Genomic DNA, 13,401 nt, shown 5'->3' with positions numbered 1-13,401 from the left:
GGAGTCCCTGTTACACGGCCACAGACCCAGGAGTCCCTGTTACACAGCCACAGATCCAGGAGTCCCTGTTACACGGCCACAGATCCAGGAGTCCCTGTTACATGGCCACAGATCCAGGAGTCCCGGTTACACGGCCACAGATCCAGGAGTCCCTTTTACACGCCACAGATCCAGGAGTCCCTGCTACACGGCCACAGATCCAGGAGCCCCAGTTACACGGCCACAGGTCCAGGAGTCCCTTTTACACGGCCACAGACCCAGGAGTCCCTGTTACACGGCCACAGGTCCAGAAGTCCCAGTTACACGGCCACAGGTCCAGGAGTCCCTTTTACACGGCCACAGGTCCAGGAGTCCCTTTTACACGGCCACAGGTCCAGGAGTCCCTTTTACACGGCCACAGGTCCAGGAGTCCCTTTTACACGGCCACAGGTCCAGGAGTCCCTGCTACACGGCCGCAGGTGCTGGAGCCCCGGTTACACGGCCACTAATATGAATTTTGCCGGTTAACAGAGATTTCCGGTTATTTAGTTGTCGGTTAAAAGAGTGTTTCCTCTAGTTGGTGCTTGGGGTGGAGACCCCCTCTCAGAAAACAGTGCTTCACCATTCCTGTCCACCTACATTTTTCTTCTGCCAGGTTCCTGGAGTCTGCTCCATGTTGCCAGTTTTTGATACTTCCCTTTCCACCAGCCTATCCCCCATCCCTTTACCAATCACACACGGTCTGTGTCTCGTATGTATCTTGTCTTTGATTTCTCGCATTTGACCTCCTAGCCTCTTATGCCAATTAGCCGTCTCCTGTTTTCCACTTAATCATTTTACAGGCCATTCCATTTCTTTACCTATGTTTGTTTGTTCCCCCTTGCCCTCTCCCCCTTGCCCTTCCCCTAGTTCAGTTCATTTTTAAATGCTATTCATCTGTTTTATCTCCCTGTTCTGATGAAGAGTCCATCCCTGAAACATCAACATCTCTCCACAGGTGCTCCTTGTCCTGCTCAGTTTTCAACCATTTTCTGCTCTTGGCTCAGCTCACGGTGAGCCTGGTCTCGGCGGGCGGGCGGCGAGCCTGGTCTCGGCGGGCCGGCGGTGAGTCTGGTCTCAGATCACTATCTTGAGTGTACAGCAGCGGCGCAGCAACAGTTGTTAATTCTTCTGTTATAGAGTCGCTGTAATAAATCTGCACCAACATCATCAATGAATTTAGCACCAAGTCCACAGTACAACTGATGTCGGTTCTTTGTATTTATCACTAGAAGAAAACACAAATGAATAAAACAGTAGGAAGTACAAACAACTGGGGGCACAGGACAGGTGGGTGATATTGCAGGTTGAGTTATCACTGCAGGATATGGTCAGGGACTGAAATTTTTGATTACTTGTGATCATAACAGCTCATCCAAAATAGCTCATTTTAAAATTCATTTTATTTTCAAAATCATTTAATCGCAAACTCCTTAGTTTGAAATAAAACTGTAGATTTATTTTTTTTGTAATTTTTTTTCCTTTCCCCGCCATTTCTGATGTTGAATCTTTGCTTGTACACAATTCCATAGGTAGAGGGCCAGTGTTCAGGTGCGAGCCTCAGCAGTATCAGTAATTTAGTGGACGAGTTTCATGGCCGAGTACAATCCCACCCCGATACACTTCCAACTGGAGTCTCTACATAGCAATTAGACAATCCACCTTTGATGTGACACATCATTTTGTGTTCGTGAAAGAGAGAACTTGCACTTACATTAGGCATTGCATGTTCGCCACTGATAAAGTGCTTTTGAAGTGTTATTATGGAAGCAAACTTGGCAACCAACTTGCACACAAAGTCCCACAAACAGCAATGAGATAAATGAAAAGATAATGGGGTCGAAACTGGACTTGTTGCACCCATTTTAGAAACGGAAAACTGGCGACCAATGTCCTGTGTGCCAAGGACGCCTAGAAGATGTTCATCTTAAAGTTGGGTTGGACGACTTTTCAGGTGTCCCTGGTGGCCACTCAAACAGCCGTTAGATGCATTACAAATGTAAATGAGAGGCCTATGGCCTATCTTACAGCTCCCCTGCCAGGGTGGAGCGGAGCAGGTACCGGTCTTCTCTGCTCGAAGGAGAAGCTGGGGTTGTTCTTCTTGGAGCAGAGAAGGTTGAGAGGAGATTTGATAGAGGTGTTCAAAATCATGAGGGGTCCGGATAGAGTAGACGAGGTAAACTGTTCCCATTAGCGGAAGGGTCGAGAACCAGAGGACACAGATTTAAAGTGATTGGCAGAAGAACCAAAGGCAACATGAGGAAAAACTTTTTTACACAGCGAGTGGCTATGATCTGGAATGCGCTGCTCCAAAGGGTGGTGGAGGTAGATTCAATTGTGGCTTTCAAAAGGGAATTGGATAAGTACCTGAAGGAAAAAAATTGCAGGGCTACAGGAAAGGGCGGGGGGAGTGGGACTAGCTGAAGTGCTCTTGCATACAGCAGGCACTGGCTCGACGGGCCGAATGGCCTCCTTCTGTGCTGTAACCATTCGATGAGTTTATGATTCTAACAGCAAACTCGGATATATGACTCGCTCTCCCTTCATCCAAGTCATTTGTAAATATAGTGAAAAGCTGTGGCCCAGTACAGATCCCTGGGAACACCACTAGTCAGATCCTGCCAATTCGAGTTCATACACATTATCCCTACTCTCTGTCTTCTATGTCCTAACCAATTCCCTACCCATGTCAGTGGTTGCCTCCAACTCCATGCGCTCTCATTTTTATTAAGCCTCTTATGTGGAACCTTATCGAATGCTTTCTGCAAATCCATATAAATAACATCCACAGACACTCTCTTTTCTACCATGTTAGTTGTGGTGTATGTAACCTGTTCCACCTTAAGAGAACTTAAGCCTGTTCCACCTTAAGAGATGTACTACTTTCTCTGGCTGCTGTATACGTAATACCGGTGGTGACCACCGGTATATAAGCACTGTGTAGTAAGATGTATTTCAGATATAGTCCTGACCTCCAACCAGTAAAGACCTGTTGAACTTTAATCTTGTGGCCTGTGTGTTATTAATTACAACTAGAACACACAGACTTTACAGTGGCGACGAGGATGGGATTCTTACCCTGCGGCAGTTATATCCACGGCGGCTTCGTCCACTGAACGGACGTCGAAGAGAGGCTTCCACCCTCATCACCCTGCTGGAAGACACGTCGCGCGGCAGACATCGAGAAACCAGAGTGCAGAAGACACCCTGAACTCGAAGCCTCCATCAGCGGCTGTCAGCTATCTTCTTTCTACCTCGGTAGTGGGTAAGCCGGGCAGCGACGCGACCAGAAAATCGGCCACGTTGGCTGTACAGACGGGGAGGGAAGACGGAGGAATAAGGGCGGTGAGATCGATCGCGACCGGAGATAAGGGCCGGGCCGCATTCGGGCCAAAAGGCGCAGCGCGGGGACATCGATCGCGGCTGGTGATAAGGGCCGGGCCGCATTCGGGCTAAAAAGGCGCAGCGTCTGGGGGCAACTGAAGGCGCGAGAGCCGCGGTGAAGCGGAGACAGCGTCGGGGGAAGGGTGAAGACCGCCAAGCGCGGGAAAACCGCCATTTTGTAGGCGGAGGACGAAGAAAAGAGCGCGGAAGCCGCCATCTTGGATAAAAATAAAAAGAAATTAAATTGCAACGATGCCTAAACCTGGGAACATTAATACCTTTGATAGCGACATCGAAGATTGGGCTATGTATGTAGAACGCATACAAAATTATTGTAAAGCAAATAAAATCCCAGCTGCAGAGAAAGCACTAACATTATTAAACTTAATGGGTGCGAAGACATACGGGCAATTGAAACACCTTGTATCACCAGATGAACTGGCGGATAAGACGTTCGAGGAGATTGTTACTGTCCTGAAAAATCACCTAAACCCCACGCCGCTGATGCTAGCGAAACGATTTAAATTTTACAGCAGAAGGCAGCTGAAGGATGAAAGCAATGCTGAATATTTAATGGCATTGCGTAAGCTAGCAAAGTACTGTCAATTCGGAACGAGATTGACAGAGGCGCTACGAGATAAATTTGTGTGTGGTTTAGTAAAAGAAGATACACAAAAGCGATTGCTCGAGGAGAATGAGCTGACGCTTGAGAAAGCGGTCACTATGGCAGCAGCACACGAAGCCGCAGCGAGAGGCACGGCAGTAATGCAGCTATGGTCACCGGAACTCAGTACAAATAAATTGGGTTTGAGTACTGTAAAATGTTATCGTTGCGGAAAGACAACGCACGATCAGAACCAGTGTTGGTTTAAAAACCAAGAATGCAGAACGTGTGGCAGGCTTGGCCACATAGCTAAAGTATGCCGGTCAGGAAAGAAGACCAACAACAAAAAGTCACCGCAAGGAAAATACATAAAGGTGCACAAGGTGACAAAGAACAGTTCGAACGAACAGAAGTCAGATTCAGACGCTAGCAGTAATGAACTGGGTAGCTTAAGAGTACACAACGTTGGTAAGGATGCAAATCTCCAGACAATTTGGGTCACCCTTCAGATAGCAGGAGTCCAAGTAAAGATGGAATTGGACACTGGATCGGCATTGACGGTCATGAATAAGAAAGATTTCAAAAGGTTATTCCAACATATTCCCCTACGGGATACGGAGATTATATTGAAAACCTACACGGGGCAAAGAGTGTAGCCCGTCGGAAAGATAGAGGTAAAAGTGGTCCACAAGGGCGAAGAAAGCCAAGTAATGGACTTATATGTGCTACCTGAAGGAGGTCCACCACTACTGGGACGGGAGTGGATTAGGAAAATGAATATGGACTGGCACTCCTTGAAGGCACTAACGGTAGGTTCCGGGGAAACAGATGTCAAACCTAAACGATTGTCCAGAATATTGGATGATGCCAAAGAGGTGTTCCAGCAGGGACTGGGAACACAGAGGAATTACGGCAAACATCAAGATTGATGAACATGCACAACCAAAATTTTTTAAAGCCAGACCTGTACCCTATGCAATACGACCTACTGTAGAAGCGGAACTGGAAGCGCTAGAACGTTCAGGTGTACTGTCTAAGGTAGATTGGAGTGAGTGGGCTACGCCCATTGTTCCCGTTATGAAACGTCCTTCGAGCAACAAGCCAGGAGAACCAGGGAAGGTTCGCATCTGTGGAGATTTCAAAATCACCGTTAATCCGGTGCTTCACACGGTGCAGTACCCGCTTCCGCGGATTGAGGATATTTTTGCTTCGTTGTCTGGAGGGAAACACTTCACCAAGATAGACCTGGCGCAGGCGTACTTGCAGATGGAGGTTGAAGAAGAGTCACGCCAATACCTCACGATCAACACGCATCGAGGTTTGTACCGGTACAATAGACTGGTTTTTGGAGTGGCATCGGCTCCAGCAATTTGGCAGAGGGCCATGGAGCAGGTATTACAGGGAATTCCAGGCACACAATGTTACCTGGACGATATTCTGATTACAGGTGATGGTGATGAAGAACACCTCGCAAACTTGGAACTGGTGCTCAACAGACTGAAAGAGTATGGACTTAGAGTTAGAGTTAATCGGCAGAAATGCGAGTTCTTCCAGAAGTGGATCTCGTACTGTGGTCATGTCATTGACCGGGAGGGGCTTCATAAGTCTCCTGACAAGATAGAGGCAGTTGTAAAGGCTCCTGCTCCGGATAATGTCTCTCAGTTGAGGTCGTTTCTAGGATTGATTAACTATTACCATAAATTTCTACCAAATCTATCCACGGTACTGCACCCGCTAAACGCTCTTTTACAGAAGGGGGTACCATGGGAATGGAGCGAAAACTGTAAGAAGGCATTTCGCAAAAGCAAAGAATTGATCACCTCAGAGGAAGTGTTGGCTTACTTCAACCCGACACTGCCTATTCGGTTGGCTTGTGATGCTTCTCCATATGGTATTGGGGCAGTACTCTCACACAAGTTGCCAAATGGCACGGAAAGGCCAGTCGCGTTTACATCCAGATCATTGACCTCCGCTGAGCGCAACTATGCGCAGATCGATAGGGAAGCTCTCAGCCTTGTATGGGGAGTGAAGAAGTTTAATCATTACCTGCAGGGCCAAAAATTCACACTTCTGACAGACCATCAGCCGTTGGTATCCATTTTTAACCCTAAGAAGGGTGTTTCAGTGATGACAGCACAGCGTCTCCAGAGATGGTCCCTTTTCCTAGGGGCACATCAATATCAAATAGAATTCAAAGGTACGAAGCAGCATGGCAATGCTGATGGGCTGTCGCGCCTGCCACTACCTGAAGAAGAAGAAACGACGAAAGTTGACCCTGTTGAGTTATTTCATTCGACCATCATCGAGTGTTTACCAGTCACCAATGCAAGTATTGAAAGAGAAACCAGGAACGACCCGACACTGTCCAGAGTCTACGAGGTGACAGTGAAAGGATGGCCAACACGTGGTGATCCTCTGTTTCCGGCATTCTCGGCAAGGCGAGACCAGCTGTCCGTCTGCCATGGTACTTTAATGTACGGGACAAGAGTGACTATTCCTCCCAAGTTAAGGGAAAGAGTTCTAAAAGAACTGCATGAAGGTCATCTGGGGGGAGTTAAGATGAAAAGTCTTGCTAGGGCTTATGTATGGTGGCCGGGTATTGACCAACAGATAGAGGAGTTGACGAAAAGCTGCGCTGGGTGCCAAAAAGTGCAAAATGCACCTCCGATCGCACCACTACACCCATGGGAATGGCCTTCAGCCCCATGGCAATGCGTACATGTTGACTTTGCTGGTCCATTCATGGACTCCATGTTCCTAATTGCGGTGGACGCACATTCCAAATGGCCAGAAGTGATCAAGATGAATACCACTACTTCAGAAAAGACAATTGCGGTGTTAAGAACAATATTCGCAAGGAACGGATTGCCAGAACAGAACTGTTCGGACAACGGACCACAGTTCGTGTCGGAAGAATTCCAAAAATTCTTAAAGAAGAATGGGGTGAAACATTATACCTCTGCCCCATATCACCCGGCGACAAACGGGCTGGCCGAGAGATTTGTCCAAACATTCAAAAAGGCAATAAAGGTCATGAACGATGATCAGATTCCGCTACAGCACAAGGTGGACAATTTCCTAATGGCGTATCGAAACGCCGCTCATGCAGTGACTAACCAAAGTCCTGCCATGATGTTTTATAACAGGAGGTTGCGGTCCAGGTTGGACTTGTTAAAACCAAATGTGCGGAGGGAAGTGGAAAACAAACAGTTCCGGCATATTAATAACAAGTCCACTCGAAGTTTCGAAGTAGGACAACCAGTGTTGGCAAGGGGCTATGGAAACGAAAAATGGCAGCCCGGAACAATTCGGGCCAGACAAGGACCTCTGATGTACACAGTAGATATTGGTAACAATGTGATAAGGCGTCATGCGGATCAACTGGTAGAATCAAGAGCAAGAGTCGAACCCATGGTTGCGACAGAGACAACTGTGGAAGACGTTAATGAACCTGAAGCATCTACCTCGGCAGGGACTGTACCTGATGATGACGTCCAATACATAGGGAACCAACAAGCAGAGTCACCTCAGCAACAAGAATCAGAGACCACTGAAAGGCGTTATCCAGACTGAATCAGAAGGCCTCCTGAGAGACTGAACCTTTGAACTGTTTATACCTGAAGTTATATGTGTATATGTTATGATGTTATGTTAAATGGGGATATGACTATTAAGCTAAAAAGGGAGGATTGTGGTGTATGTAACCTGTTCCACCCTAAGAGAACTTAAGCCTGTTCCACCTTAAGAGATGTACTACTTTCTCTGGCTGCTGTATACGTAATACCGGTATATAAGTACCGTGTAGTAAGATGTATTTCAGATATAGTCCTGACCTCCAACCAGTAGAGACCTGTTGAACTTTAATCTTGTAGCCTGTGTGTTATTAATTACAACTAGAACACACAGACTTTACATTAGTTACCTCCTGAAAAATTCAACTCTGTTCGTTAGACATGACTTAGCCTTTACAAATCCATTCTGGCTCTCTCTGATTAGTTCATATTTATCCAAGTGCTTAGTCACACTGTTCCAATTGCAGGATCAAGGATTAAAACCAAGTTCACATGCTCAGCAGATTGAGGACAATGGAAATTTAAAAACTACGTTCACAATCGTGTACTATTTAAACCCACTTCATTATCCATGTCACTGCAAGACATTTGTCCATTTATAACATGCTCTTCCATGTCAGAGGCTAGGTATTCTGCGGCGAGTGACTCACATCCCGACTCCCCAAAGCCTTTCCACCACCTACAAGGCACAAGTCAGGAGTGTGATGGAATACTCTCCACTTGCCTGGATGAGTGCAGCTCCAACAATGCTCAAGAAGCTCGACACCATCCAGGACAAAGCAGCCCGCTTGATTGGCACCCCATCCACCACCTTAAACATTCACTCCCTCCACCACCGGCGTACCGTGGCTGCAGTGTGTACCATCTACAAGATGCACTGCAGCAACTCACCAAGGCTTCTTCGGCAGCACCTCCCAAACCCACGACCTCTTCCATAGAAACATTGAAGATAGGAGCAGGAGTCGACCATTCGGCCCCTCGAGCCTGCTCCGCCATTCAATGCGATCATGGCTGATCATCCAAACTCAGTACCCTGTCCCTGCCTTCTCCCCATATCCCTTGATCCCTTTAGCCGTAAGAAATATATCCAACTCCTTCTTGAATATATTTAATGAATTGGCCTCTACTGAAAGGAAAGTGGAGAATGCAGGCATCGATCCCGCTCCCTCTCATATGCTAAGCGAGCGCTCTACCATTTGAGCTAATTCCCTGGTCTGCTGCAGTGGGATTTGAACTCACTGCTCCGCATTAGTTAGTCCCGGCCTCTGGGTTACTAGTCCAGTAACATAACCACTATGCTACCGTTCCACCTAGAAGGACAAGGGCAGCAGGCGCATGGGAACACCACCACCTCCAAGTTCCCCTCCAAGTCACACACCATCCTGACTTGGAAATATGTCGGCGTTCCTTCATCGTCACTGGGTCAAAATCCTGGAACTCCCTCCCTAACAGCACTGTGGGAGTAGCTTCACCACACGGACTGCAGCGGTTCAAGGCGGCGGCTCACCACCACCTTCTCAAGGGCAACTAGGGATGGGCAATAAATGCTGGCTTTGCCAGCGACGCCCAGATCCCGAGAATGAATAAAAAAATACCTTATTCAGTTGCTTAATGTTGATTCTAAAATGACACTGGAGGTGTCGATCCTGAATGATTGGAACAGACTGTTGCTGATATTGTGGGAGACTTGGTGCAGGAAAGGACACTCAGGTCTATCACTCCTTCATCCCAGTGATACTTGCTGTTTGCCAGAGGGATTGCTAACATTTCTGTGGTGTTAGAGCTCCCTCTACGGGGGACAACCAGTACTGTAGAACGAGTAGGAAGTATTTAGAACATAAGGAATGAGAACAGGAGTCGGCCATCCAGCCCTTCGAGCCTGCTCCGCCATTCAATAAGGTCATGGCTGATCTTCAACCTCGACTCCACTTTCCTGCCCGATCCCCATATCCCCGATTCCCCCTAGAGTATAAAAATCTATCTCAGCCTTGAATATACTCAATGATTCAGCATCCACAGCCCTCTGGGGTAGAGAATTCCAAAGATTCACAACCCCGAGTGAAGAAATTCCTCCTCAGCTCAGTCTTAAATGGCCGACCCCTTACCCTGAGACTATGCCCCCTAGTTTTAAACTCTCCAGCCAGGGGAAACAACCTCTCAGCATCTACCCTGTCAATCCCCCTCAGAATCTTGTATGTTTCAATGCACGGTGGCATAGTGGTTAGCACTGTTGCCTCACAGCGCCAGGGACCCGGGTTCGAATCCGGCCTCAGGTGACTGTCTGTGTGGAGTTTGCACATTCTCCCCGTGTTTGCGTGGGTTTCCTCCGGGTGCTCCGGTTTCCTCCCACAGTCCAAAGATGTGCGGGTTAGGTTGATTGGGTATGATAAATTGACCCTTAGTGTTAGGGGGATTAAAATATGTGGGGTTACGGAGATAGGGTGGGATATGTGTTGGTGTAGGGGTTACGGGGATCGGGTGGGATATGTGTCGGTGCAGGCTCGATGGGCCGAAATGGCCTCTATCTGCACTGTGGGGTTTCTGTGATTCTGAGATCCCCTCTCATTCTTCTAAACTCCAGAGATTCTCCACAACCTCTCATCATACATCAGCCCTCCTATCCCAGGGATCAATCGAGCGAATCTTCGTTGCACTGCCTGGAAGGCATGCATGTCCTTTCGCAGAAGCGGAAACCAAAACTGAGCGCAGTACTCCAGGTGTACGGGATCTACATTCCAGCTTCCAAACTGGATTTGAATTCGTTTTCGTATTTCTTTAGTGGGCTCCGAGGTCCAGACTGTCATCAGAAGATGTTGAACAGTTAACATGAAATGTGAAACATTTTAGGAATGACTTCACCTTTCAAAATAAGTTAGCTAATACTGTGCCAGTTGGACTGCAATTATACCGACATTTCAACATTGATACAAAGTGATTTAGATGCAGATGAACGCAAATGCACTGATCCCGGAGTTGCAACACCCCCTCTAGGGGCCTATCTCAACAGTTGAGAGTTCCCAAAGTGAGCAGAGATGCAGAGGGTCAATGGGGTGGCAGTTTGAAAAAACTTTTCCACACAGAGGGTTGTTCGGATATTGAGACAGAGATTAAATCTAAAGAGAATTGGCTGAGTGTTTGAAAAGGAACTTGCATTTATTTAGCGCCTTTCACATCCTCAGGGCAGCCCAAAGTGTTTTGCAGCCAATGAAATATTTTTGAACTGTAGTCAGTTGTCATGTGGGCTGGGTACTCTGGTCACCTGCTGACCCCTCAGTTTCACCACCATCTACAAGGCTCAAATCAGGGCTGTGATGGGTTAATCACCACACCACACAAGCTCAACAGCATCCAGGACAAAGCAGTTTGCTTGACTGGCGACCCAGCCACTGGACTCAATACAGGAAACTCTTTTTTATCCGGCACCGACGGGACCGGCGTGGTGCCGGTTGATCAAAAAGTCCGGATTACAGAGAGGTATAGTAAAAGGTACGAGAGCCCCGTACACGGCCACAGGTGCAGGAGCCCCGGTTACACGGCCACAGATCCAGGAGTCCCTGTTGCACGGCCACAGATCCAGGAACCCCGGTTACACGGCCACAGATCCAGGAACCCCGGTTACACAGCCACTAATATATAGTAAAACTTACCTGAGCCTACTCTTGAATTTTGCCGGTTAAGAAAGAGTTTCCTGTATTCACCCCCTCAGTCACTGGCACACTGTGGCTGCAGTGTGTACTATCTACAGGATACACTGCAGCCACTCACAAAGTTACTTCAAAAGCAACTCTCTCTCTTGCGACCGCTAACACCGATAAAGACAAGAGCATCAATATCATGGGAACAACACCCCCAAGTCACACTCTATCCTGACATGGATATATATCGCCATTCCTTCATCATCACTGCTGGGGTTCCCAACCTCAATATGCTGGGATTCCCAACCTAACTCCATGTGGGAACAAGGACTGCAGCGGTTCAAGAAGGCGGCCTTCTACCGGCCTCACAGGGAAGTAAAGGTGGCCTGCCAGTGCCACTTACAAGCTGAAAGCATATAAAGAAAAACAGCTAATTTGTCCACAGTAAGATCCCACAAACTGCAAATGAGAGAAGTGACCAGTTAATCAGTATTGCGCAGTGTCGGTTGATGGCTGAATGTTGGCCAGGACATCGGGACAACTTGCTCTTGTGCAATTGCTGCTCCGGGATCCTTTATGTCCCCCTGGATGGGCGGACCAGGCCTTGGTTTACCGTCCCAGCTGAAAGACGGCACCTCTGACAGTGCAGCACTCCCTCAGTGCTGCACTGATGTGTCAGCCTAGATTATGTGCTAAAGTCTCTGGAGTGGGACTTGAACCCACGACCTTGTGACTCAGATGAAAGCGCTGCCCACTGAGCCAAGGCTGACACTTAACGAAACAGGGGATTGGGACAGAGATGATGGGGGTGATTTTCATTCAGAAGTCGGGAAGGAGGCGGGACTACAACTTTCGGGGTTGTAGTCCCGCCTCCATCGAGAGGCCAGCGGACTCAGCAGACCAATTAAGGGCCACCCTGCAACAGGTGATGTCACAGACTGAAATTTCATCTGTCAAGAGGTTTTGACAGATGAAATATCAGTGTTTCACAGCTTTTTGAAGCTGTCAAACACTGACAGTCTTACTTCTAACCTGAGTCCTTCTACACAGACTCAGAAATCTCTCCTGCACAGAGAGCTGCAGGCTGTCACTTTTGACAGTTCGCAGCCATTCTGCTTTCTGTGCCGGTTAGATGATGGACTCCCGAGACCTGAAGGAAGGCCGAAAAGGTAATTTAAACTGCTTTACACACTTTAGACACACTTACCTTTGCACTCATGCACACATCACTCACCTGAACACCGACATCTCGACCCCTCCAAGTCCTTCAACCCGACGGCCCGCCTCCTCTAACTTGGCGTGGTTTGGAGCCATCGGGAATCCCACACTTCAACCTTAAAAATAGGGATTAGGCTAAAAGCTGCCTGTTAACAGGCAGTTAATTGGCACTAATCCCTTCCTGCCTCGGGTAGGCGGGTCCCAGTGCGGGGCGGGTACCCACCTCCTTTGAAATTTACATGGAGGCGGGTCCCCCGAATTTGGGACTTTAACCCCCCGCACGCCTCCAATCCCGACTCCACGGGTCAATGGAAATCGACCCCGATGGCTCCAATGGGCTCAATAGTCTCCTTCAGTGCTGTAATTTCTATGATGGTGCCAGTGTTGCTGGGTCTGGTGTGGATGTGTTAAGATTCTAGTATTTTGCTTTTTACCATTGGAAACGTATTTCTGCAGAACCTTTCCACAACAGATTAAACGTGTTGGGTAGAGTCCACAAAAGGTTAGATTGTACCTGGTCTGTCGAAGGAGTGAGTTTGAATGGCTGAAAAACCATAAAACATCAACAAATAAAATACAAATTAATCCTTTGAATTTTGGGGAACAAAGCTGTGGAATGTGAAGGAGATCATTCAACCCCTTGTGTCTGTGTGGTGCTGGCTCTTTCATTGAAGCTATCAACTCTGTCCCATTTCCCTGTTTCCTTAAGTGTCAGCTTGGCTCAGTGGTAGCACATAAGAACATAAGAATTAGGAGCAGGAGTCAGCCATTCGGCCCCTCGAGCCTGCTCCGCCATTCAATAAGATCATGGCTGATCGTCAACCTCAACTCCACTTTCCCGCCCGATCTCCATATCCCTCGATTCCCCACGAGTCCAAAAATCTATCGATCTCAGCCTTGAATATACTCAAAGACTCAGCATTCACAGCCCTCTGGGGCAGAGAATTCCAAAGATTCACAACCCTCTGAG

The sequence above is a fragment of the Somniosus microcephalus genome, chromosome 7 (genome assembly GCF_052327205.1).
Source record: "Somniosus microcephalus isolate GS21.2 chromosome 7, FLI_Smic_1.0, whole genome shotgun sequence".
NCBI classification, from domain to species: domain Eukaryota; kingdom Metazoa; phylum Chordata; class Chondrichthyes; order Squaliformes; family Somniosidae; genus Somniosus; species Somniosus microcephalus.
This window is presented reverse-complemented; position numbering follows the sequence as displayed.